The sequence below is a fragment of the Chinchilla lanigera genome, unplaced genomic scaffold, assembly GCF_000276665.1.
Source record: "Chinchilla lanigera isolate Chin_1 unplaced genomic scaffold, ChiLan1.0 scaffold00047, whole genome shotgun sequence".
Lineage (NCBI taxonomy): Eukaryota > Metazoa > Chordata > Mammalia > Rodentia > Chinchillidae > Chinchilla > Chinchilla lanigera.
In genome coordinates this window covers 8662076-8687173 of record NW_004955448.1, presented here as the reverse complement: position 1 = coordinate 8687173, position 25098 = coordinate 8662076, and the positions used below count along the sequence as shown (strand labels likewise).

The following is a 25098-nucleotide window of genomic DNA, read 5'->3' as shown; positions in this document are numbered from 1 at the left end:
GAGCTAAATCCCCAGCCCCTTATTCTAATTTTTAAAGAAGATTTTTTAGTTATTTAGAAAAATCAAACTAACTTTCTTTGAATTTCTCTCCTCTGTTCCCAAGTCAAGGGTAGAGACAAATTTTTAGGATTTAAACTGGTAGAAGAGATAGATTGATATAATCAGCCTTCACTTACAGAAATAGAGTATGTCTTTCCTAATTTATGGGAAGATGATTTCCTATAGGAGGGAATATTTTAAAATATCAAACAATTTGTAATGATTCAGCAGAGGCATGTGCTCAGTCAGTGCCTCTTGAGCTAAATATTTTGTTAAGTATTGCTCAAGTAATCCTTTTGATTGGAGCTAAAGTGTTTGTGACTCACGAGGAAGAAGTGATGTGGTTAGTACACGGGAAAGCTGGGGCATCTCTCCCATTTCTAGTATTGTTTCTATGTCCGTATTTTTCCCTGGCAAATTAGAGAAATTTATCTTGAGATATCAGTTAAAACCAATGTAGAAGACCCTGTATTGAAGGTATGTTTCTGCCCATGCTGACTTCTAACTCTCTTTACTGGGCGATAGGGTCCAAAGTAGTAGATCTTTCTTTACTGGGCTATGGCTGGCACTGTGTGTGTGTATAAGTGTGCGTGTGTGTGTGTGTGTGTGTGTGTGTGTGTGTGCCATATAAGGCATCGAGTGTTTATTTAAAAAACTAAAATGCAATCAAGCTTTTTGGTGTTATCTCAGCTATGGACTAGCGTTATTGATTTCACTGGGACCCATGAAACAAGATCAATCACATGAATGAGGGAGAAGGAGAAGAGGGCATTGCATGGTGCAGAGCGTGCGTGGATCTGGTGGGGGAGACCCCGACCCCCACATTGATCTTTCGGTATATTTCTTTTCTGTGTCAAGTGTGTCTATAAAAGTTATCTTTTTAAAAATAATTTTTAAAACTCATGATGTACATAGATGGTTGACAAGATACCTGTAGAGAAATTGGTTTGAACCTATTACAGAACAAGCAACTCACCAGACAATGGCAGATGGGCCTTTCCTCAGCCGCTTCACACAGTAACGTCAGTGTTAAGCAAATATTGTGACAAGAAATTCAGCCAAAGGTATTCAGAATGGCTTGTAGCTTTACAACCAGTATTTTAAACTTTGTGCTTAGTTGATATTTTATCTTTATATGTGTATATGTATATGCACAAGGGTTTTTTATCTTTCCTGAGAGCTGTATGCAATTTCCTAAAAACACACCTGGAGACTATGTGTTGCAATGGTTTTTTGCACTTTTTGAGGAAAGATTTTCAAATATCTGACATCTACAAATTTTCATTGATCTTGCTATTTAATAGACAAACCTGTTAGGCAGCTTTTTGGTCTGATGAAAGCAACCCGCAGGGTGGTTCCCAATGTGTAAGCCTTCTTTTCTGAAAAATGGAAATATGCACGGGAGCACTGTGACGACTAACTATATTAACACGTGAAAGTGGTTAGCATAGTACCAGCTACATGCTGAAGACGCAAAGCTTTTAGACTCCCTCCCCTTCTGTTATCTTACTAGAGCAAGAACAATATCACCAGAAGAAAGGCAAGTTCTACTCAAGCAAGAGCTAGGTTGACAGGTTAGTGGTGACCGTGTGACAATATTCTTGCTACACCCAGACAAGCTCTGGAAATAAACTCTTTAATGAAAGAGAGTGCTCTCAGTTATTTTGACCACAGAATTTGTTTCCACTCAGTACTCCTGAGATACTCCATATATCCTTAGTATTTAAGAAAAAAATAGAATATGGAGAGTTAATTTGAAGTTATAACAGACTTTAAAAGAAATTGTTTCTAGTGGCTTAGATCTGAAGGTTTATGATTAAATTTTCAAAAAGCTAGTACATTTCCCATATGGGAAGGCCTTTTGACACAAGTCTAATAGTTTCCCTTTATTCAATCAATTTTAGATTCACTTAATCTGAAAAAAATCAGGTTCTTGCAAAATAAGAGAGTTCAACGCAATGCTCTCATATTTGTAACAAACCAAAATTTGTCAAACTTATAACAAAAAGTCCTTAATGTTGGTGCAAGATGTCCTTACAGATAATAGCAGGTCTTAGCTCCATGTGCTGACTTTAATGAGTGGTTTCAACACTTCTGGCAAAGCTGCAACTTACTTTGTCATAACTATTGTGAGGCTTGATTACTTTTATTGCTCATCTGAACTTATTTTCTAAAGCCAGAGCACCTGTAGTTTATTCACTGATTAATCTAATACAACTAACATTACCTGTCATATATATATATATATATATATGTGTGTGTGTGTGTGTGTGTGTGTATCTCTCTATCTGTCTATCTATCTATCTATCTATCTATCTATTGTGCATCTATCTATCTCTGCCTCTCTGTCTCTCTGCCTTTCTCTGTCTCTGTCTTTCTATCATCTATCTATCATCTATCTATCTATCTATCTATCTATCTATCTACTTATTTATATCTTTTTGCCTCCAAACAACCCTAAAAACTTAGAAACATAAGAACAACTGACAAAATAACCTTGGCACATGTCACTGTAGTATTTGCTTTAAATGTGCTTTCTTTCTGTGATGGCTCAAATATAGGCAGTTGGTGGCATTTAACACTGGATTGCACTTCAGTGGGTTTATATCTCAACAGCATAAACCACCGTGTGGTGGTGCTTTCTAACAATTTCTTAAGTAGCCATGTTTTTCTTCTATAGCCGTACATAAAACTTCTGTGCTGGGGATTGATTTTTTAGTTCATTGTAAATAGGAAGATAAATAACCTGTGGACTAAATTCAGTGTAAATGTGCATACTTTAAATAGGCTTAAAAAAAGTCCTTAATGTTGATATTTCTTTAGCTTGGCAGTAAAACAAAATCAATGTTAATTTAATAGGTGCTCACAAACCAAGTTTTGCTTTCATTGCCCTTTTCAAAAGAGTAAAGCGCTGTAGTTATAAACAGAATTAGTAATTGCTTGGTTGATATGCTTGTTGAATAGCAGATGATTTTTATTCAGTCTATTCCTTTTAAAATCCATTATCTTAATTTTAGATATATTAGTTGATAACAAGATTGTTGATCAAAATGGCTGCATGAAACCTGTTTATAATTTTGTAAAGTGATTTTTAATTTCTCCTAAATACCCTTCCTTCTGGCAGAGGGAAAAGATTGCTCATGGGTTCTTCAAAATTGGCCCTGTTTTTCTTAGATGATCTTTAATTACACTTTAAAGCAGGATTTCTTAATGGGGAATTGGAATTCTTCTTGTTAGAAAATTACAGAGGGTATTTGGGGATCTGCTATTAGCTCTAGGAACAAATAGAGAGATTAGTGAGACAAATGATCAGTAGCCTAAAAAATTACCTATGGGAGATAATTATTAGCCCAGGGAAGATCTTGCTGTGGTCATAAAGGCTGCCTAAATTATGAGCTTATCAAACCTGTCCTAGGAGCTGCTTAGGCAAGAAGAGGAGGTTTCTATTACTCCCCAGGAATCAGTGGATGGGTCATCATTGAGATTAATAAATTTACCATGGCTTCTTCCTATGCTTCAGCCATAATAACATGATCGAGGCTGGAGCTACAGAAGATGGAAGAGAGACCAGGAGTGCCAAACCATTGGGAAAGCACCCAGTGGTGCAGCCAGTGGAAAGGCTTTTTTTGTGATACATGGGGGAGAAGACAGAAATATACAAAAAAGGGTAAAATAAATGCGCCACCTCCCATTTAAGAGTACAGTGACAATGATGATCAGAATTGGAAGTAACTATCATGTTGTTAGCAATCTTTGAGATTTTCCCCACGTTGTCATTCCAGGACTGACAGGATGAGAGAAGCCAGAGCTGAGATGCCAAATGTGTTGCATGGCAACTTTCTTTTAACAAGGTGAACATTTCATAAACGGATTTTGTAAGCTTTCTTTGCCAGTGTAGATATTGCCAGCATGGAATATAATGATAACCTCTGGGAATATGCCAAGAGCTACAAAGAAAGGACCTAAGTTTGAATGAAGGCAAGGAATAAGTAAATGTATGCACTCTGCCTTATGCCCCACATGTCAACTGGTGAGCTCTTGCTTTTGTGCAAAAAGGACTCACAATCACCCAGAGGTAGCTTTGAGGTTCAACAACCTTGCCATTTTGCTCTGTGATCAGATTTTAAAGCTGTAGCCCTTAGTAAAATTATCAACTCCACAGTAGGTGTTCAATAAAAATGAGTTGACTTGATTAATAAATAATTAAGCTTACATGTGTGTTTTGTTGAACAAAGTCATGTTTTATTTATAAATGGGTTGGTTTGGAGGGGTAATTATGATAACAATTTTTGTCCACATGTTTTCATTTGAACTAGAAATGAGTTGGCCTCTTAGGATACCAGTGCTTCTTCCTAAGATTCACAGTTTATACTTAGTCATTGTGTAGATAATTTGGGAAACTCTAAGTAGATCCAAGTCAATGTAACTGCTCATTAAAAAATTATCCTGTGTAAGACATCATATTAGGCATGGGGGACAATAGAGAAAGCGACACCTGTTCTGTTCCCTCAGAGAACTTCAAGAAAAATTAGGAAGCTGGCATAGTGGCATGTACTGTAGTCCCAGGTACTCGAGAGGCTGTGGTGGGAGGATTCCTTTCACCCAAAAGTTAGAGATTAGTTTTGGCACTGTAGAGAGATCCTACTTCAAAATTTAAAAGAAAAAATCACCAATAGATTGTAAATTTGAACAATAGAAAATTATCAAAATTAGGATTGCAAGTGCGTATGGTGGAGGAGACAAACATCGCTGCAGCTGTGCTCAGCTCCCTGCGGTAGTCAACATCCTTCTGGCTGTCATCCAGGCAGAACTGCCTCTCTGCTGTGGTCACAACAACTCAGTCATGGAAGACTTATTTTCCATTGAGCCACACAGCACCAAGTTCTCTTCCAAAAGCTTACTAGTGATAAACGATGATAACATGATTAACAATGTGGAGGATGCAATTCAAGGGCCTTGTTTATTGCTGTTTTCCTTATGGGTTGGCTCTGCTTTCTATATTTTTGTTTCTTTTTTTTTTAGTAGAACACAGAGAGTCAGGAAATTAGTACTTGTTGAATAAATATATGAAGAACTATCAATAACTTTTTGTACTCATTTACCAGTTTGTAACGAGAATATTTGTAAGGTCAAAAAAGCTTTTGTGGGTGGTCCTTTTCTATGCTCTGAAAACATTGCAGGGGACAGTTAGGGTGTCCCTGGGGGGTGGTTTGGTGAAGTCAGAGGGTTTTTTGGTCAATGTGTCCATCATGATATTCATGACAGCACTGTTCCAGATCACAAGCTGTCCTGGAATGGGTGCTCGTTTACTTTACAGGTGAAATGATTCTGCCCTTCTAAATTCTGAATAAATTACAAGATCAGATTGAAAAGCTTATACCCTCTATGCCCATAGCTTTTAAACAAAGAACTGGCCTTCTGGAGTTTCCTGTATGTGCCTTCTTTTCATTCCCTTAACTGGGACAACAGATCCAAGAGACACACCCAAAGACTGACTTACCAGATCCACACACAGGCCTATGTGTTCCATGAAAACATGAACACATGCGTGTGCACACACACACACCACCACCACCATGACCAATGCCCAGAGGAGAAACAATACATACACTGGAGAAGACCCAGAGCAAATAACAGATAGGGCCATGGGTCATTGTTCAAGTTGTTTGGCCATCTTGTGTCTGAAAATTTGCAGCATCCACATTTGACCAAGGTCATCGTGATACCTCACTCCTAATCTCCCATTTCATCATTTAACCTTTGAAAGATTTAACTTCTGAAAGACTAAGAAAGTGAGCCCCATTCTTGAAAGTGAACAGTCTTACAAGAACTATAATGGGTAATTTGGGTGTAAGGAACACTACTCCCAACTGTTATGAGAAATTTTGGTTTTTGTTACTGTGGAAGTGAAAAACAAAATTTTAGTGTAAGCTATTGTTGAAATTGTTCTTTAAAAATCTGACAGTTATGTATCTCCATATAATTTATTTCAAACAACTTTGAGATTCTGTTCTCTTACTGTTCACTTATTCTATACTATAAAACATTAGAAAGGCCCAGTGAGTTCACTGGGGTCCTGGTGATAGGGATTTTCTGACATTATGTGGTCATGCTTATGAGATCCATAAACTCTAGTTAAAGGTCTGTAGTTGCATATCATTCTATTCAAAGTAACCCAAAAGTACTTTCCTAGTATTATCAACTTGGTGACTTTCCAGATTGGTACTTCAGACTGACCATTGGTATTTCCAAAATTTGGTGGAGGTTAGAGCTTTGATGAGTCACCCTAGGATGTTGGATCTATCTCCCTGTGAGACCACTGTGTGTGTATTGTTTCTGCCTTTAAAAAAAAAGTCTAAATAGAAATATATCAGCTCTACAAGGCTGTGAGAGTCTTCTTAACTTAAATGATAGTGGCAGAAAGAATAACAAAAGCCCGTGTTTACTATTGGTGATTTCCAAATTGTTGTGTCTTCCAGATGGCTTACAAAGGTTAAATTACTACAATGAATGCTATTTTGAAAATGTTTCTCTTGGTATCCAAAGGCATCAAATTAAAAATCTTACTTTCATGAAATTTTAACGTAATCCACATTTTGGAAGTAGGGGGAACATCACAAAGGGTTTTCATGTATTGTTATCTTGAAACCCAGCAACGTTAACTGACCACCAGCGTTGTTTTCTAAGGGAGATAATGTTTTCCAGCTGCTCTGTTACCACCTCACCCTAGAGTCTCTTATTTAAGGCACCACTTGTGTTTCAATGTAGCCAAACAGTCAAATCAGTATTGACTATGATGCTAGACAAGCAAGAACAGGCTAAGTGTATAACATGAGTGTATCAGAAATCAAACTCTGACCTTCAAGGTGGCAATCAGTAAGACTTACAGAAGAATGCCAGCCACAAAGCAAACTGCAGAGAGGTAAAATTCCTTTCCTCAAGCTGGAAGTTCTCATAGCTCTTTGGTTTTGCCCTGATACATCAATTGATGTTGTTCCCATGGAAATGGAATTATAGCAAATACAGGTGAATATATGATAGATGGGATATCCTGGATTCCAATACTGGCCTGCCTTACTCAGCGGACAGTCACGAAAAGAGAGGATTGCTATTCGATCCCCATTCTAGCACAGAATTTGACCGTGCCCACTAGAGCAGCCCTCCCAATACACCATGTTGCCTTTTAAAATACTACTTTTTAAGGCTCTCACAGATTTAATAAAATCTCCATCAAATTTTGCTGTTTCTGCAGCCCCAAACAATCAAACTTTAAGGACTTGTGAGGTCTCACCTGGATTTGCACGCCCTGGAGCCAGACAAAGTTTTTATTAAACTTGATCTCACACTGACAGAGACGTCCGAGGAATCAAGTAAAAGAGCGATCGGGGCCCTCCGTGGTTGGCAGAGCCGAGCCCCGGTTCTCTCACAGATCCCTCAGCCTGCCTTCCTGCTGGACATTGCAGTGTTTACATAGCGTTTTTACAGAAGGATTCATTTAGGATTAACTTAATTGAATAAACACAAAGTTGCATAATTTATGGACCAAAATAGTTTTTTCCTGGTCCTGTTGCTGACTCGCATTTCCTTTCTCTCTAATGGAATACTGCAAAGCCCCCATATTGTTATAATCAGAATTTCATCTTTGAGTCAATCCAGTTCATTTACATGATATGATTTTATTATAAGCCAGATGTATAAATAATTGCTCATGAAGAGAGCCTTTTCTTCAAGCAAAGTAATGGAAATATATATAATATCTATAATTTATTTAATTTAATTTTTTATTTTTTTCTAATAGAAATGGCTAAGTGCAATAGAAAATCATTTCATTATGGGAATTACACTGAATTATTGTTAGTGTTTCCAGGAAAAGATAATTTAGGAAAATAAATATAATGGCTTAGAGTGTACTAATGAGACAGGATAAATAAGAGAGCACATGCTGGGAAGACTGTGTAGTAACTGTTTTAGGTTCTAGAAAATTGGCCATCATTGTATTTCCCTATTTAAGAATCCACAATGGTTCCCGGGTGCCTGTTACATTACATTTGAGCTTCTTTATTTGTGTTTCTAGAGTTTGCATAATCGGGCTGCAACCTAACTGTCCAGACTGATTAACGCTGCTCATTACTACATGCCCTCCATGAAGGACTGATGAGCAGTGATAACCAATCCCCGTGGGCACCACGTACATCCTCGTGCCTCATTTGCTGAAAATGTCTGATGCTCTTTGCACGTACTGTTTCCTCCATATACGATGCCCAAGTTTTTGTCTCTGTCAGTTTAAATTTTAGCCATTTTCAACGGTGCCGTGTAAGATTTATCACTCACCGAGAAGAAGCAAACTCTCACTGTTCATTTCTGCAGTGAACTTCCAGGTTGAAGTTCACCCAGACTGAAAAACACCCCCACTCCCTATATGTCAGTGTTTTAATTCTCCAGAACCTATGAATCTTAAAAAATGTATGGAAGAATGTCTTTTTAGATGAGTTTAAGTTAAAGATTTTGAGAGAAGGCTATCCTCGATCATCTGTATGAACCCTAAGTGCCATCTCAAGTCTCTATAAGAGAAAAAAGGAAAGGAAGTTTGGACACAAATGGTCCTGTGGCCTTGTGACCATAGAGGAGATTGGAGTTCTGCTCACAAACCAAGCAGTGCCTAGAAGCTGGAAGAAGCAAAGAAGGGATTCTCCTTAGAGTCTTTGTAGGGAGTGCACTTCTACTGATACTTAATTTTGGACTTCTGGTGAAACCGTGAGAAAATAGATGTCCGTTGCATTAAGACATCAACTTTGTAGTAATTTGTTATGAAGTCACAGAAAGCTAAAACACTTTCTTTGAGAATTATTGAACCTTTATTTTGTTTGGTGTTGGTAAGTACCTAATAGTTCCCTAATATTTCTTGTGTAACTCTCTTCCCAAACAGGTTATAAATTCCTACTAATGAGGTCCTTATAATTGAGAGGCATGGATATAGAATGTCACTTGCTTTTTTTATGAATACTGTATTGGTTATTTTCAGTAAGTTGCAAATGACAAAGTGCTTCTTGTATCTTGGTGATCAATAGATTGGCAATTGATGTTCTTGCTTCAGATAATTAATTCACCTATAGAGTGAAATTATGGCTCTAAAAACTATTTTCTCCTTAACTTTCTGTTGCAAGCATGCAATAAATGTAGTCTTTCATATGTCTTTCCGATCTAGTTCTGTCTTCTTGTAACCTGGAATATATATATATATATATATATACAGTCTGATCTCATTTGTTACAGAGCATCAGCCATGTGGCTAGCTCCAGCTCAAATTTCTCCTCTCTCCAGAGGAAAGGAACCAAAGGGCTTATGAGGTTGGCAGTGTTGTATCTCGGCTTAGCATATGAGGCTTATGCAACTCCAACGGAGTTAGCAGAATTAATAGGTACAGGAAATATACTGTGCCAGAGTTCAGGAGGCTAACACTGCCTCTCCTTTGATGTCCTGGGCTCTCTAGAGCAGAACCCACAGTGCACCAACATTTTCTCCTAAAACACGGCTGGACAGGGAATGGAGCATAACACCCCGACCTGATAATCACCTGACAGCCCTTCAAAAGGATTCATTTATAAGAAAGTCAAATTTCTAAACATTAATTCTTCATGGTCAAGATTTTAGGTCCCATTTTAATTTGACCATCATTGTAATTTTTATGAAAGTGACAAATGAAACTTCATTGGCAGGACTTGGAAATTGGTTATGCCTGTTTCAACCTTCAGAATTTTAGGACCTTCTCTAAGGTACATAAATACTTTGGAAAGTGAGTTACAGAAGGAAAGTTCATCTGAAGATCCAGTTAAAGGTTATCTGAACAAGGCAGGCTGGTTCACTATAACAGGAGACACTGGAGATTGTGATGAAGACATCTAGTCAAATTAATCTATAACTGCATTTTAAAGCTATTAAATAGTAACCCACAGCACTATCCTAAGGATAATTTCATTAATGTTTTCCATCAAGGAGCAATTGGTATGAATAACTAGTGCTAACTGCTTATCTCTCTGAGAAGGGCAATTAGATACTATAAAAAATATTCCAGTCTCTTTATTCTGTTCTTTAATACTATTGATCCCAAAAGGTACAGTGGGTAAGCCTGGGAAGGTCTCAGGTTGTTCCTAGCCTTGCTTCTGAAAGAGAAATCATGTAAACAAAATCCTCTTGACAATGATGTTAGTAGTTGTGGTGGATTGACAATTGGTGGTCAACTTGTAGCATCCACCTGGACTGATTAAGCCTGGTGCTGCATGTGGGAGGCCCACCTGGGGACTGTTGCCAGCAACATAAGAAACAGAGCTGGAGAACAAGAAGGAAGGTTGTTGGGAGCCGGTAGAAGCTGTTGGGAGCCTGTTGGAAGCTGTTGAGAAGCTGTAAGGAGCTGTTGGTTCTCCTGGAAGAGCTTATCATGCTGGTTTTCTTGATCAACTCGGCTGTTCTCATCTTCCAAGGAGCTCAGGACCTTGTTGTTGCTGAGAATGGCTTTGGTTTATTTGGGGGAGCTCTGGTCCTCACTTTGAGCATTGCTTCCTGGCTCTGAAGAGGAAGATGGTACACTACTCAGTCTCCTGGAGAAGCTTGTTGCTTTGTCTTTCCTGATGGGAACTCAGCTGTCTTGATCATTGGAGGAGCTTGGGACACCACTGTTGCTGAGGATGGCTGTGGTACTTTTCAGGGGAGCTCTAGTTCTTATTTTGAGCATTGCTTCCTGGTTCCAGTGTAGCTCCCTCAGCCTGCTAGCACAGATCCTTTATCTTTCACTGACTTTCTAGATTCCACCACTGACCTTTGGGCCTTCCCAGTGCAGATCTGTGAAACAGGCCTGCATGAGACATTGTTATGGGCTCTATGTCTCCAGCTGAACTCATGCAAGACATTATTGTGGGTCCTCAGCTGGACAGATTTCCTGTACTCTCTTGTAAATGATTCTTTAGGTGGATATTATAAATAATCTTACAAAATATGTGTCCTGTATTATATTGCTCCCCTTGCAAAACCACAAACTATGGCAGTAGTTTTTCTCTCTTCCTTCCTTCCTTCCCTCCTTCCTTCCCTTCTTCCCTCCTTCCTTCCTTCTTTCCTTTTTTTGTATTGGGAATCGAACTCAAGGCCTTGTGCTTGCCAGGTGGGTGCCGTGCCACTGAGTTAAATCCCCCGCCCCAGTAGTGTTTCTTAATACCAAAATATATGTACTTGGATTCAAGAGGTCCTGAGTTATTGTAGCACTTTTGTTATTTTACTGTGGATTGAAGAAAGCTCTTGGTAGGAAGAGTTACTCAGCTGTAACACTGTTAGCTCTCCTGAGTGGAGCCCAATTAGCTTAACTCTTTAGATGTAGTTAAGGTAAAATTGACACAAAAAAGAGTCAATATAATTTACAAAGCAATAATTTGGGACAGCTGAATGCACCAAATTGACTTCTGAGTGTCTCTTCAAGCTTCTAAATTGACTTTGTCTTTAATAAACTTCAGGTCTGAATATCTGTCTGTTATTCTGTAGAATGAGCAGGTAGACTATAGTTTTAGTGACTATTACTTATCAGAACAATATCCACAATAAATAAATTTTAAAAGTTTAAGAATAATTTTAGACATTTTGTAGCATTTATTGGTTTATCAATGGCCTTTGATTCATATACAGGAACTGCCAATTAGACACGCCATCTGATTTTCATCTAGCCTTTGAAAGTTCCACTACAGCATTTGTCAATGTACCACATCAAAAATCACAGTGGGCAAAGCAAATTCCATTTGTAAGTAGCATGAGAAAAGGCTTCCTCTTTTTAAATGCATTTCTAATAATTTTCTGTGGTTCTAAGATAAACCGGATGCTTCTTACAAAATTCAGTACTTCCTAATATCACACAGACTTAACATTGTCTTAGGATTCAGGAGGACTTCATAGAGGAGGCGATACTTAAAGAGTGACTTCATCAGGCAGATAAGGGGTCCATGGGCACTAAGCAGAAGCAACACAAAACTATTTATATGGAGATGAGAGAAACGATGGCACTTGGGACACTCTCAGTGATGCCTTTGAATCCAATATAGCCCTTAGTTCTAGTCTCAAACTCAACCTTGGAAGATCTCACCCTCCAGCTTTCATTTCCTAAATAAAAATGCAATTGTCACTCACTTTTTAGCTCATATAATTGGTTTGGTTTTCTTTGATAATTGCTTTATTATGTCCCAAACTCTTTCCATTTCTCTGTAAGCTCCCTGAGTTTGGTTCCTTTGCCATCAGACAAGCTCCTTACTTTTGCTGTCTTGGAGACAACAGCTAACGTGGAGGTGTGCCAGGATTTTAATCTAGCCTCTTCCCAAAATTGGCACTGCCTTATTGGGTTTTCTTCTGTGGGGTCTCACGCAGGCAAGTGACACCAGTTTTGGACTGTCCCAGGCTCCTAGCCCAAGTCTTGTTCCTCTTGTATGACTGGGATGGAGTTTCAGTATCCAGAAAGTAAAACAGGAATGGTAGGAAAAAGCCTGACTGCTGAGATCCTGGCTTGTTCAGTGAAGGTACCTGGAGACTGTCCATAGTGATGGTGAGCACCTGGAGGAATATAAGTAGCAGGTCAAAAAAAATCAATATCCATTTTAGAAAGATGACGTTGGTGGTCTGATAGAAAATGAGGTGGGGAGAATAGTAAGGAAATTGTGTCAGTACTCAAATGAAAATTGAGCAGTAATAGCAAAAAGGAGGGAAAAAAAGATTCAAGAGATTTAAAAGTTAAATGATGAAAATTGTTGGCTTGATTTAAAAGTAAAGGAATGGGAAAGAGAGAGCAGTTCATGGTACTTGGAAGATGAAGGTGCCGTATGTCTTGTAACCATGAGTGTAGAAGGATCATCAGGTTTAAAGAAGGTTTAATAAAACAATAATAGACTTAGCATATATTGAATTTGAGACTCCTGTGAGTTCAGGTGTAGTAGCCCAGTAGACTGTTGCAAGTATAAGAGAAAATGCTAAAGATAAAATCATTGTCACTCAATATTCCACCACTCCTGTGGTGGAATATTGTTCAGCCCTAATGATTATAATTGCTATTGCTAAGTAGAAACATGGAAACATGAAAAAAAGGTTACAAAATTGTATGTATTGTAGGACTTAAACTGTGTAAAATGCATTTTTAAATGTACAAAAGTGAGAAGGGGGATAGAAAAGTTATATATGACAGAGTTGTTGAGATGGTGGGTTCTTTAATTGTTCATTTTTTGCCCCTTTTTAAAAAGAATTTGCAAAGTCATGACTTTGTTAATTTTTGGAAAATTCCTCCTTCTGTTGTAAGAGTTTTATAATATGTTAAAAATTACAGAGACTTTTGGGGTGTGGGTTTAAAGAAATTAACATTATTTGTAAGTTTTCATGTGAAAGATTACTATACTATAAATAATATTATTTTTCCTATCTTTAAAAAAGTGATGCTTTCATAGTGAGTTTTAATGTTTCCTTCTAAATATTTATATTCGTATATGGACTCTCCATCGTTTTGAAGATCACAGGAGCTGGGGAAATCCTGGAAACTTGCAGAAGTTCAGCCCTGGCTTCTCTAAGAGAAGCACTTCTGAAGACAGGGAAGGTCCAAGTGGTTGTATTCGCTGAGCTTAGGGTTTTAGAGTCTACCCTGTAAGAAGTGGGAGTTACTGTAAGAGTTTTAGCAAAGGAAGTAATGTGATTAGAAGGGTTATTCTGGGTGCAGTCTGGTGAATAATTGGGAATAAGGAGGACTGCAGAGAAAGGGGTAGAGAGGGAAGATTACACGAAGAGGAATCAGCAGTACTCAGTGGCTAAGTGTAGAAGTTGAAGGAAAAGAAGAAGAGTCAAGGATGATCCCTGGGTTTCTTGGTTGGGAAACGGGGCTCCCTTTTCCTGGATGAAACCGGAGAAGAAGGCATTGGTGGGCAGATGGCAAGTTCAGCTGTGGTGTGTTGAATTGGAGGTGGCTGTGGGATACCCAAGTGATGGGAAATGTCTAGTGGGTGGGGCTACACATATGTACCAGTCTGGAGCTTGGATGAGAGATCTGGGCTAAGATTTATAGCTCTAAACTGGATAGTGAAGGGTAAGTCTGTACTGCTCTGTATCTGGGACATGTAAGATGCAGATGTGAATTAATGGAGTCGTGGATTCTTTGAAATTCGAGACCCCATCAGGGGCCATCTTGTAGCAGGCTGTTTGTATCATTGAAAGCTCTAAAAGGCTCACTACCACTGATGTAGTCTATCAGATTACCTATGGTCAGGTGAGATTTACCAAATGGCACAGGTTACATTCAGAATCCTGGGCTTTGGAGTTCTTGCCAGTGGTCTTCCTGCTTATACCACCAAAAGGGTGAATGCGGAAGAGAGAACTGAATGAAGAAAAATACAAAAGAGGAATCTGGCTCAGCTGGGACAAGAAGCAAGAGTTTGTCAGTAAGCAATAGTAAATAAAGCGACCATCCCTGACGTTCACTCTGAGCCAACACACCAGACTAATCTCTGAGGTCCTGTCATTGTGGCCAGGGGCAAGGCTTCTAGAATAACACTCCTAAAAGGCAATCAAATTTTCATCCATTGGCCACCATTTTGGGACCCATATGTGCCCCCGTTCCTTAGGTTAGTGGTCATGTTTCCTTTATGTGAGTGTTATGAAAGGCTGTTCTGTTCTGGGAAAAGTTTTGTCACATGTATAAGTCAAAAGCCATGACTTCTATTGGTCTGTGACCAGGGAAAAATCAAGGATTTTCAAAGAGAAAGATGCAATTGTGTAATAGTTTTCTCACTGCTATAATATTTCAGGGCACCCTAACTGTAATGTCATTTCCATGCTTCTAAATTGTTTTCATCGCAGATGAAATGAAATGAAGCTGTTAATGACAAGCCGGATGGGAAATGCATCTGGAAGCTCTGTGAAGTATGAGGCAGGTTGCCCTCTACTCGTGAGCGAGACACCTTGCTTTTATTTTGCCCTGTGCTTCAAAGTGAAATGGCAAATAGCATTAGCAGACCAGGCCAGGAGGGCTTAAGGCAACTATGTAGTGAATTTGGTGTTTCTTCGCTGTTAGACGCATTTTTGTCAAATGCCCTTGATCTGTTAAAATATCAGAGGAAGAATTTTTTGGATTCAGATAGCACTAACTCTCCCAGGTTAGTGGGTGGTTCATGGGAGTATATTGTGTGTTAAAGAAAATCAGCCATTTCTTAAGGTTGACCTACTTGAAGCCTGGGTAAAGGTTAGGGAGACAGGCTTCATTAGGCAGAAGGGTGTTTTATATTATCAAGGCAGGCCTTTCCCAAGGCAGTTTGTCCTTTTGCCTGGGGGAAGATGAGTTTTTAAAATGACTTAACTAACTTCTTTTTTGGCATGCTTTTGCATTTGGTTCATTTCCAGGTACCAGAAAGAATGTAAATATGGAATGAATCAACTTTTTCCACATTTTTCTCTAGCAGTTCTTTTATGAAGACCAGATTTTCCATAGAGGAAATTAAAAAGTACATAAAACTGAGAAACTGTGGTGTTGTTGAGAATGGCCTCATTTTCCACGTCACTTTGTAACTGGCAGTGCACACTGTATTCAAATGGCATTAATATAAAGTACAGAGTTTGTTTCAATTAGCTTCATTTTTCCTCGAGATGAGGAATTATCATAAATCCCTGAAATAACAGTTGACTCACAGAAATGCTTGTGTCATTGCACTGGGAAGTTTTTATGGCTTTTTAAAAAACTATACCTAGTTATAAAAATGATTAAACTCTGATTTAATGCATTTGATATGGGCCTTTTGCCTAAATCAGGAATGGAGAGAGAAGGCCAAAGGTATAATTCAGACCCAAAGCAGATAAGTTATTCTTTTGCAGTAAATTTGGGCACAATGATTTTTTTCCATTTTAGAGCATTTTTCTACATGAAACTCAAGAATTTTCATTAACATTCGGTTCAGATTTTTTTCCCTTGGATGCCATTCTTTTGAATGATTTGAAAATATTCTTCTGGTGCATCTGTAAACATCTGAAATTTTGATATTTGGTAAAAGACAATTGATACGGACAGCTCAAAAAGCCAGAACTTTATGCAAAGCGGTATCTGGATTGCAATCTAAATGAAAACCGCATGTCAAACAGATGCCATAAATATGAATTCAGACAAATGCCCATTGATAGTTTTCTGTGGCGCATCTTAGATGGTTCAGCGACTTACAGATCTTGTGAAGTGCAGCCTGTTTGGTATGCTGAAGGCAAGTTGAAGCTCCTTTCCTTTCTGTTGTGACACTACAAGTCTAACCTTTATTGTCAGGGTCTCAGCTGAATTTTCTAACAGCAGATGAGTGGGAATTCATGGAAATAGCATGTGTTTCACCAGTTTCCTTTATTTCTCCCTCAGGACAAGCAGCTGTCAGGTCAGCCCCCCCATTGCAGAGCTTGAAGCCATCAAGAGCAGGGATATATTTGCCTTGTTCTAAGGGCAAGTTTTCAGCCGACTGGGGAGATCACATAAATACCTTCAGGCCAGCGTGTCTGAGTCATCAGTGAGTGACCTTCTGACAGGCAGAAACCACAAAATGGGACTTATGGAGCCAGCGAAGCGGGCTGGCCAGCTCTGGTTCAGCCGAAGCAATCGACAGGAAGGGAAGAATTCGTTCATGTTTGCACTTCTACATGGTAGGAAACTAATTCCAGAAAGTTAATAGTAGCATAAAAATGTATCCGTATAACTTTTACAACCCTGTTACTTCCAGTGCTTTGCAAATGAGATCTGGAGTCTTTGATAGAATTTTGTTTTTTATCCTAAATTCTTAGCAATTAAAGCTCGATAGTTTTGGAGAGGGGACTTGACTTCTTAAGATATGCACTTCATACCTTCTCATTAGCAGACCTCACTTGAGGGGGTAGGTGGCCGTTATGCTACTAACCTACTTTATTGCCCTAGGCCACAGGATGTGAACTTCCTGGGATGAAGAGGGAAGAAGATGCTTCTCTGTTTCCAGGTATATATCATCCTTATGGGGAGACCGAGGGCTTATTTACTTGGTATGTTTTAAGAACATCGATCCTTTTCTGCTTTGCCTCAATTATAACCTTTTACACTTATTGAATGGTAGGTCATTTGCCTAGATCACTTTATGCACTTGAAATAACCCTATGAAACTGGTATTAACTGATGAAATCAAAGCCGGTGGGATAATCTAACTCGCCAAAACCCATGCTAAATGTGCTAAGGTTTGAGTGTTGGAAACTTAATCCCCAGATTCACATGTAAATGGAATTTGGGTGGAGCTTTTCCTTGGTAATTAGGATTAGATGAGGTCATGAGTGTTGGCTGCACGGTGACTTCAGTGGCTGTATAAGAAGAGGAAGAAAGAATGCGCTGGCGGGCCTGCTTTGCCTCACTAATAATGCCCTCAGCCACACTGTGATGCAGTGGAAGCCCCTGTTTGCACGCAGGAGCGGATGCTGGTGCCTGTGCTCGTGGGCTTTCCAGCCTCCAAAGCCATGAGTCAAATAAACCTTTGTTCTTCATAAATTCCCAGTATGTGTTACTCAGTTATAGCAGCAGGAAATGGGCTAAGACAGAAGTAAGTGCACAATTTGGATCTGCCCATCTGACCACAGAGCCTTCACTTACAGAGGCATGAAAAATGTGCAAACTGGCTGAGGGATGGACTAATTTGGTTTTTATACCACAGGTCTGACGGGACCATGGAACGACCATATTTGTTACATTTATGTGCACATACACTGTATATATTGAAGTCCATTGGCCTTTAAGTTTTTGGTGTTTCATTCATTTATCCAATAAACACTTATTAAAAGCCTCTGTGAGTTGAATATTCCATGAAGTGGTAAGGGTATGGCTGTGAACAAAACAAAACATACTTCTTGCCTGTAAGAGACTCACAGGTGAGCATCGTCTGTACTGCAGGACAGAAGGCCCCAGGTCAGGACCTCTGCTCTGAGGAGTCAACAGGCTTCATAGAGTAGGAGGCAGCTGAGTTGGAGCTTTCAGGATGTTTGAGAGTCTGCTGCTGTTCAGGGAAGGAAAAAACATTTTAAATAAGAGACAACTTAGAACTACACATCTCTGTTTACCGGTTTGGCATCTTCCTTCCCCAGTTTACTCCCCTTACCCACCACTGCCCACTTGGTAGATGGAATCTATCATAGACTTCCTGCTTTGGTTTTAGATGTCATTTTATCTGAGAAGACTTACTCTCTTAATATTACTCAGATGATCAGCATAGTATTCAGTATCCTCCACTGTCCTAATATTCATGACATTATATTTTAACTCCTTTTTACCTGTCTATTCATTTAGATACTAGGCCTCTTAGTGCCCAGGACCATCTTAAAAACCAGCACACAGAATGGAGTAAATGCATGGCAGCTGAGCGCGTGATATGGGAAGGAGATGAAGATGAACAGCTCATGAAGTGCAGTGTGGCAAACAGGGGCAAACTCAATGGACATTTCCAGCTCCTTCTCTTTTGCCACTTCCACTTTAAGCGCTGTGGAAGTGAAATGTTCATGTCTCTAGACTCTTGCTGTAAGAGGTGGCCATATAAGGAGTTCTGGTCGATGAGTCCTAGCAAAGGTCTGCCGGGAGAGCTTTGGGAAAACATTCATTTTCCTGACGCAAGGGGGCATTGTGTTTAGCATGGTGCCTCATGGTTCTGTACTACACAAGAAAGTCATGGCTCAGGGGAGATGCAATCGTTACTTGGAATCATGGAAGAAAAGCCAAGAAAATCATAGACTTGTTTCTTGATATTACTGAGCTGCCAGGCCAGTAAAAAACCACCTACCTCGAGACTTCACTTTATATTAGAAAAATAATCTTGTGGTTTAGTTGTCATTACTTGTAGACAAAGGAATTCCTAATCATAATAGTCCTTAATAACAAAAATAGCTATAGTTGTTGAGCACTTACTGGCTGAAGTTACAGTTTCAAATGTTTCACCTGTACATGCCTCAATTAATCCGCACAATAACTCTATGTGGAAGGGCAAACATCATCATCATCATCTAATGGAAGAGAAATAAGTATATTAACTCATTCAAATAAGAGCCAACATGTGTCTGAACTACATTGGATTCCCACACAACTGTAAGATAACATAACAAATCTACTCTGTCTATGCCACTGAGTTTAAAGTAGCAATAGTAAACTCATAAAAGCAGCATTAAAAGATTTTCCTCAGAGCTGGGAATATCAGATTTATTGTCTTTGTTAGATATCTGCCCTGGCAGGGTGAAGTTTAGATACTGAGTCGCATGCCTAAAGGTAGAAAGATGAATTAGGAGTTGTGGCCAGGACAAAAGGACCAGAAGATCAAGATCCACCCTGAGGCAGAGGATGTGGATTTGCTCACTTATTTTTCAAAGCATTTGTACAACAAATGTTGTGAACTTGACAAAAAGGACTTAGAGATAAATAAGCTAAAAATTTTATTGTAAAGAGGAGAGACTTGTTGACACTAAGTATCTGAGTAAGTGGAAGAAGGGACAGATGTTGGCCTGAGGAATGGGAAGGATGGAGAGGATGCATTGGTAGGGAGAGCATCACCCTGTTTCAGGTGTTGCGGAACAATGTCTGTGATGATGATTGTGATGGTGATGGCGGTTGTGGTGGTGATGGCAGTTGTGGTGGTGATAGTGGTTGTGGTGGTGATGGCGGTTGTGGTGGTGATGGCGGTTGTGGTGGTGATAGTGGTTGTGATGGTGATGGCGGTTGTGGTGGTGATGGCGGTTGTGGTGGTGATGGTGGTGATGGCAGTAGTGATGGGAGTGGGGTATTTGTGTGCTGATAGAAGGATATACAGGCACCTTGACTTGTTGGCTGTTCTGTTTCTTAGTGGAGAGGAGATGAAATTGTATGAAAGTGCATGGGGTAGAATTTCAAAATATCCCTGTGCAGAACAGAAGGCAGTGAGCCTAATGGGTTAAACCTTGCCCTCTTTTTGGCATGAGTTTTCTGTTATATATGTCTTCCATTCACCAAATATTCAATAACTTAGAAGTAGGAGTAGTGATGAGCTTATTAGGGAGTACGTTTGGAAGAGGGAAGAGAATGACGTGCTTCTACTTCCCCTTTTAGTGGAGTAGTTTTTAGGGACATAAGGAAAGACCATCTTATTTTGACAGAGCCTAATTTTATGAGCTCTCGAGAAGCACATACATCCTACAAATCTCCTTCATTCAGTTCAGTAATAGCTCCTCTCATGATCACAGCTAGATCATTCCTTCAAGTAGAGGTTATTGGCTTCTGTTAATACAACTAGTTCAGGACATTCGGCACACCAAATAATGCCTACCTTTGTAGGAATGAGTCAGCCCCTTCCCTGCCCAAAAATATAACAGGAGAAGGAATTGGGGTGACATGGTAGATGGATGGGTCTTTCTGTGGGATAGAAGAGTGAGTTGCTGGAGCTCTGAAGGAAATAGATACTTAGTTTTCTCTGACCAGCTTGTAGGTTTCCTAAGAGAAAGCCTGAAACTAGGTGAGGGTCAGAGGGTGTCAAGACTTCATTTTATGTAAGGAACTCGGGCATTCTGTCCTCTGTTATGCTATTCTTATACTTTGAAGTATGTTTGCCCATATTCTTGTGATGAGAAAAGATCAGAAAACTTGGGAGAGACAGAGAAGACGTATTCTCCATGGGCCTGGAAGAAGATATCTCTGGCAATTGCTAGCAATGGAGAAAAGCAATGAGCAGAACCAAGACAAAGTGGGGGAGATGATAAGATGCAATATTCAATCTAAGAGTTCCTTGAGTGCTGGTAAACCTCTTTGGGAGGAATACCCTAAAAAGAATGCACAGCTTGCTAGGTTTGGAGTTCTGTTTAATATCAAAGGAAACCTTTCTCATCTTTAAAAAAATGTATAAAGAGAGCCCGTAATCCCCAGTGTCTCAGATTTATGCTTTCCAAATGTGGACATCTATTTCTCCATGTGCTCGATATCTTTTTAATGGGCTACAAATATTTGAAATGTGTAAACACTATGGGCGGATGAGCATGTAAGTGTGGATGGATGGAGCTGGTTCAGGAGAAGGAGGACGCCATTATGGAAGAGGAGAACAGGAGATGAAAAGTCCCAGGAGTCTAAACTGCTGGACTGAGCAAAGAGTAGGCAAAGTGGAAACAAGCTCATATTTGAACTTTCAAAAGTGACCAGGGCAAAAAGCATGCAGCGTTTCTCATTATCACAGGTGTACTGGGTTTGCATTTTATCTTTTCTCTGGGAAGAGGGGAACTGTATTGTTCTTCCTTTTGCATTGATCCACTTTCCAGGGACACTGGAGCCAAGTATGTCTTGGACACGCCTCTAGTGATTCTGAGAGTCTTCCCAACTTCCACCCCAATCCTTCCCTGAGGAGAATTCATAGGTTCAAAGCCCAATACTGTCATGATCAAAAAAGATTACTCATTCTTCACAGTGTAATGTACTGCCAGTCAAAGCCAACTCTGGAATCTTCTCTGTGGTTTCTTGCTGGGCACCCTTGATCAGATTCATCTCCATACGTTTTTCTATGTTACACAGGTGCTGAAAGGGAAAAGGGTATATTGTACCATGATTTGGCTAAAATTAAATGGGCTATTGATATAGGTGAATAAATTGTACATAGAGAGTCCTCAATAAATGTCAATTCCTCTGTGCATGAGAGCAGTGGATAATGAATTGTTTCCTGATTTTCATAATGCTCATTTAGGTTTTTGTGGATTTACAAGGTAATTAATACTGGAATATAAGGTAATTTAAGGTAATTTATACTGGAATGCAAGCTCGTGAGTCTCAGAAGTGAAACTGTTGTTAGTTTTTGGTCACACCCCCCTTGATAAGTGGCAGGATGGCACAGTGGTGAGATTGTGGTCCTTGGAACCAGGCTGACTAGATTTGAATTGCATGACCTTGGTCAGACTCTGTTATGGTTTGTGTCTGGGTGTCCCCCAAAAGCCTCATGCGGCCATGGGGCAGGCTTTTAGAGTTTGATTGATTATAGGTATGAGAGCTACACCTGCCCTGGGGTGGATAGTTTGCATGTATAAGGGAGAGGAAGAGGCTGCTTGCAGCCATCCCTCCCTTTTGTGCTTGTTGCTTTTGCTGTGTTCTGCTGCCATGAGCTGTAGCCCTCTGCCATGTGCCACTCTGCCTTGTAACCTGCCAAGTATGGACTGAAACCTCCACAAACTGTAAGCGAAATAAACCTTTCCTTCCTTAATTTGGGGTGTCAAGTATTTTGTCCCAGCAATGAGAGAAAAGTAACCAAGACAGACTCTTAACTTCTTATTGCCTCAGTTTCCTGATTAGAAAGTAGGAAGGACTGTTCTGAGGATTAAATGAGCTAATATATGCAAAGCATGCTGATCAGCGCTTGGGATCATGTAAGGGTTATGACTATGATTATTGCTAATGTTTTTATTTTTTGGTCAGTTACATGGAAAACATTTAAGATAATCTTTAATCAATATTATCTATTGTTATTATTGTATGTTCTATAAAATATGGTCCAAGTTTTCTGATCCATAAATCTGAATTTCTTGAAAATAATCCCAGACTCCAAACAATCTCTAAGACCAGAACTAGAAAGTGTTAGTAATGACTAAAGTAGCAACAAAAGTCGAAGAAGATGGTGGCCAAGCTGGCTGGATTTGAAGGCCTTGACTCAGCCTCGGTGAAGAGCAGGAAGTTGTCTGTTTCTTGCAAACCATGAGCCACACTTATAAACTTTTGGCCCGTAGACCTAACTTAATCACAGGCACATTATGTTTGCCCAGCCCAGAGAATAAAAAGAAATGAATTGTTTGCTAATATTTACAATTTGAGCTATTTTACCTAGTCTTATTTCTGCTTTTGAAACAATTGGAGGATCCATAGGTCTGGTTTCTGTCTCCTAGAGGAGGCCATCTGCTTTAATTGTACAGAACTGTCCATTTTATTCTTTTTTTTCCTCCAGTACCGGGATTCGAACTCATGACCTTGTGCTTGCCAGGCAGGCACTGTGCCGCTCAGCTAAATCCCCAACCCCCAAGAACTGTCCATCTTAGACTGATCATTTGCTTTTCATTTTTCCACCATCCTTACCACTCCATATTATATCTGGCCTACTTCACTCATTAATGTTCTTGCTTAACCCACATAGGCCTCTGAATTTGGAATTTTTACTGTATATTGATATAAAAGAACTGTTGCTGTGATGCAAAGCATGTGGTACATGTAATCTGGAAAAAGACACAATTCATTTTACACAAACTGTTATCAGCACCTTTGAGTACAGTCAGTTTCTACATCTCAGGTCTGTCACCTCGATGTCTGACGCAGCAGTCACTACCCGAAAATCTTCACCATAGATTGAAAATCATTAAGAAATGGTACCCAGATTAGTATGACTTTTCGAGAGTTATACAAATTATACTTAAATGCAATAGTCTTGATAATTATAGGTTTTTAATATTATAATGCTGGAAACAAAGAATTTCCTTGGAAACCAGAGGGAAAAAACCTAAATGTTTGGCAACCAACTGTAGGGATATTCTTAATAAAATTATACACTTAAACATATAGACACCGAGTTTCCATTTCTGGAATGAAAAGCAGGGAGTCTAAAGAGAAATGTGGCTGATATTTGGTACACACAGCAGGTTGAGGAATGTATATATATATATATTTTGAGGCAGGGTTTCTCTATGCAGTTCAGGCTGGTCTTGAGCTCACTTTGTAGCCCAAGCTGGTCTCGAACTCGTGATCATCCGCCTGCCTCAGCCTCCCGAGTGCTGAGATTACAGGCATGCACCACCACGTCTGGCAGGGAATATATTTTAAATCTTAAACGTAGCTGTGTTGACTCAGGCCAAACCATCCCATTGGACCTGGATCCCCCTTTTGAACCAAAGCATGAAATAAAAGTATTTCTATCCCTCGAACTACAATGCTGTGTAGGAGATGTTCTATCATTTAGATTAGTCAGGGTCCCAGAAACTTGTACCAAATGCTCCTAGGTGATAGACGAGTTTCCAAAAGCAGGTAATGTTTAATCGGTATCTGAATGAAATGTTTCTTCTTCGCTTGCCAACAAGGTGGAAGATTCAGGAACTCCATGTTTCCTAGAGGCTTTCTGGACCAAGCGGCACATCCTTGTCAGAGTGTATAGCTCAACAACGCATCGTGTAATGCAAATGGCAAGGCAGACCTCTTTATCAGCAGAGAGGTATGCTAATGTAACTGTCACATTAAATATTTGCTGCTGTGGCTCAGTTAATGACTGTCATAAAAGTGTGGCAATATCTGGCATTTTAAGTGTTTGTGGTACCTAATGTACAGCTTGCTATTGTAAATAGGCCACACATTTAGAACTAATTACATGCAAGCTATGATAGCAGGTTTATTTTTTACAACTATCTAAGCTGTAATCAGCACTTGTAATCACAGAGCAAGAAAAAATAAGCAGTGACAGCAGCACCTTCATGTTGAAAGCAAAGTCTTGTCCTGACATGTTATGGAGAATTAAGTGTTCAGTAGAAAGTGCGATGATTAGTCAGAGGCAGATATAATCATGACATGGTCTGGATCTGGGTTTTATACAGTTTATATCCACATGTGCTTGTTTTTCTTTAAAGCTTTGTCCTTTAGCAGCCCATTAACCACTCCAAATTTATCATTTTGAAATTATATATATATATATATGTATATTCATTTGACCAAATAAATGTACACACACTTTGGCAGTTCACCATACTAATTAATGTCTGGAAGCTAATGGCCACCAATTTGAGCATCTCTTATAACTGTAAAGGCCAAAGGTAACTTGTATTAATCTCATCATGTCTCAATAAATTTAGTATTAAAATATTCATTTGAGTTTTTTTCTGTGAAATACAATTTTGCAGTCCCTGTCTCTATCTATCTATCTATCTATCTATCTATCTATCTATCTATCTATCTATCATCTATCTATCATCTATCTGTCCGTCTGGCTCTCTATCTGTCATCTATCTATCTATCTACTGTCAAGAAAAGGAAAGTTGTTATTTTTTTGAGCATCAGTGACACACCAT

At 39.3% G+C, this 25098-nt stretch overlaps 1 long non-coding RNA gene across 1 annotated transcript in view; it reads left to right on the top strand.

Annotated features, from left to right (window-relative positions):
* LOC102024177 overlaps positions 1-24200 on the top strand; it is a 28469-nt gene extending 4269 nt beyond the window's left edge. Inside the window, exons 2-4 of the long non-coding RNA XR_262465.1 lie at positions 16430-16707; positions 16976-17033; positions 24121-24200. This is a non-coding gene — a long non-coding RNA (uncharacterized LOC102024177). The remainder of the gene's footprint in view (positions 1-16429; positions 16708-16975; positions 17034-24120) is intronic.
* The last annotated feature ends 898 nt before the right edge of the window (positions 24201-25098 follow it).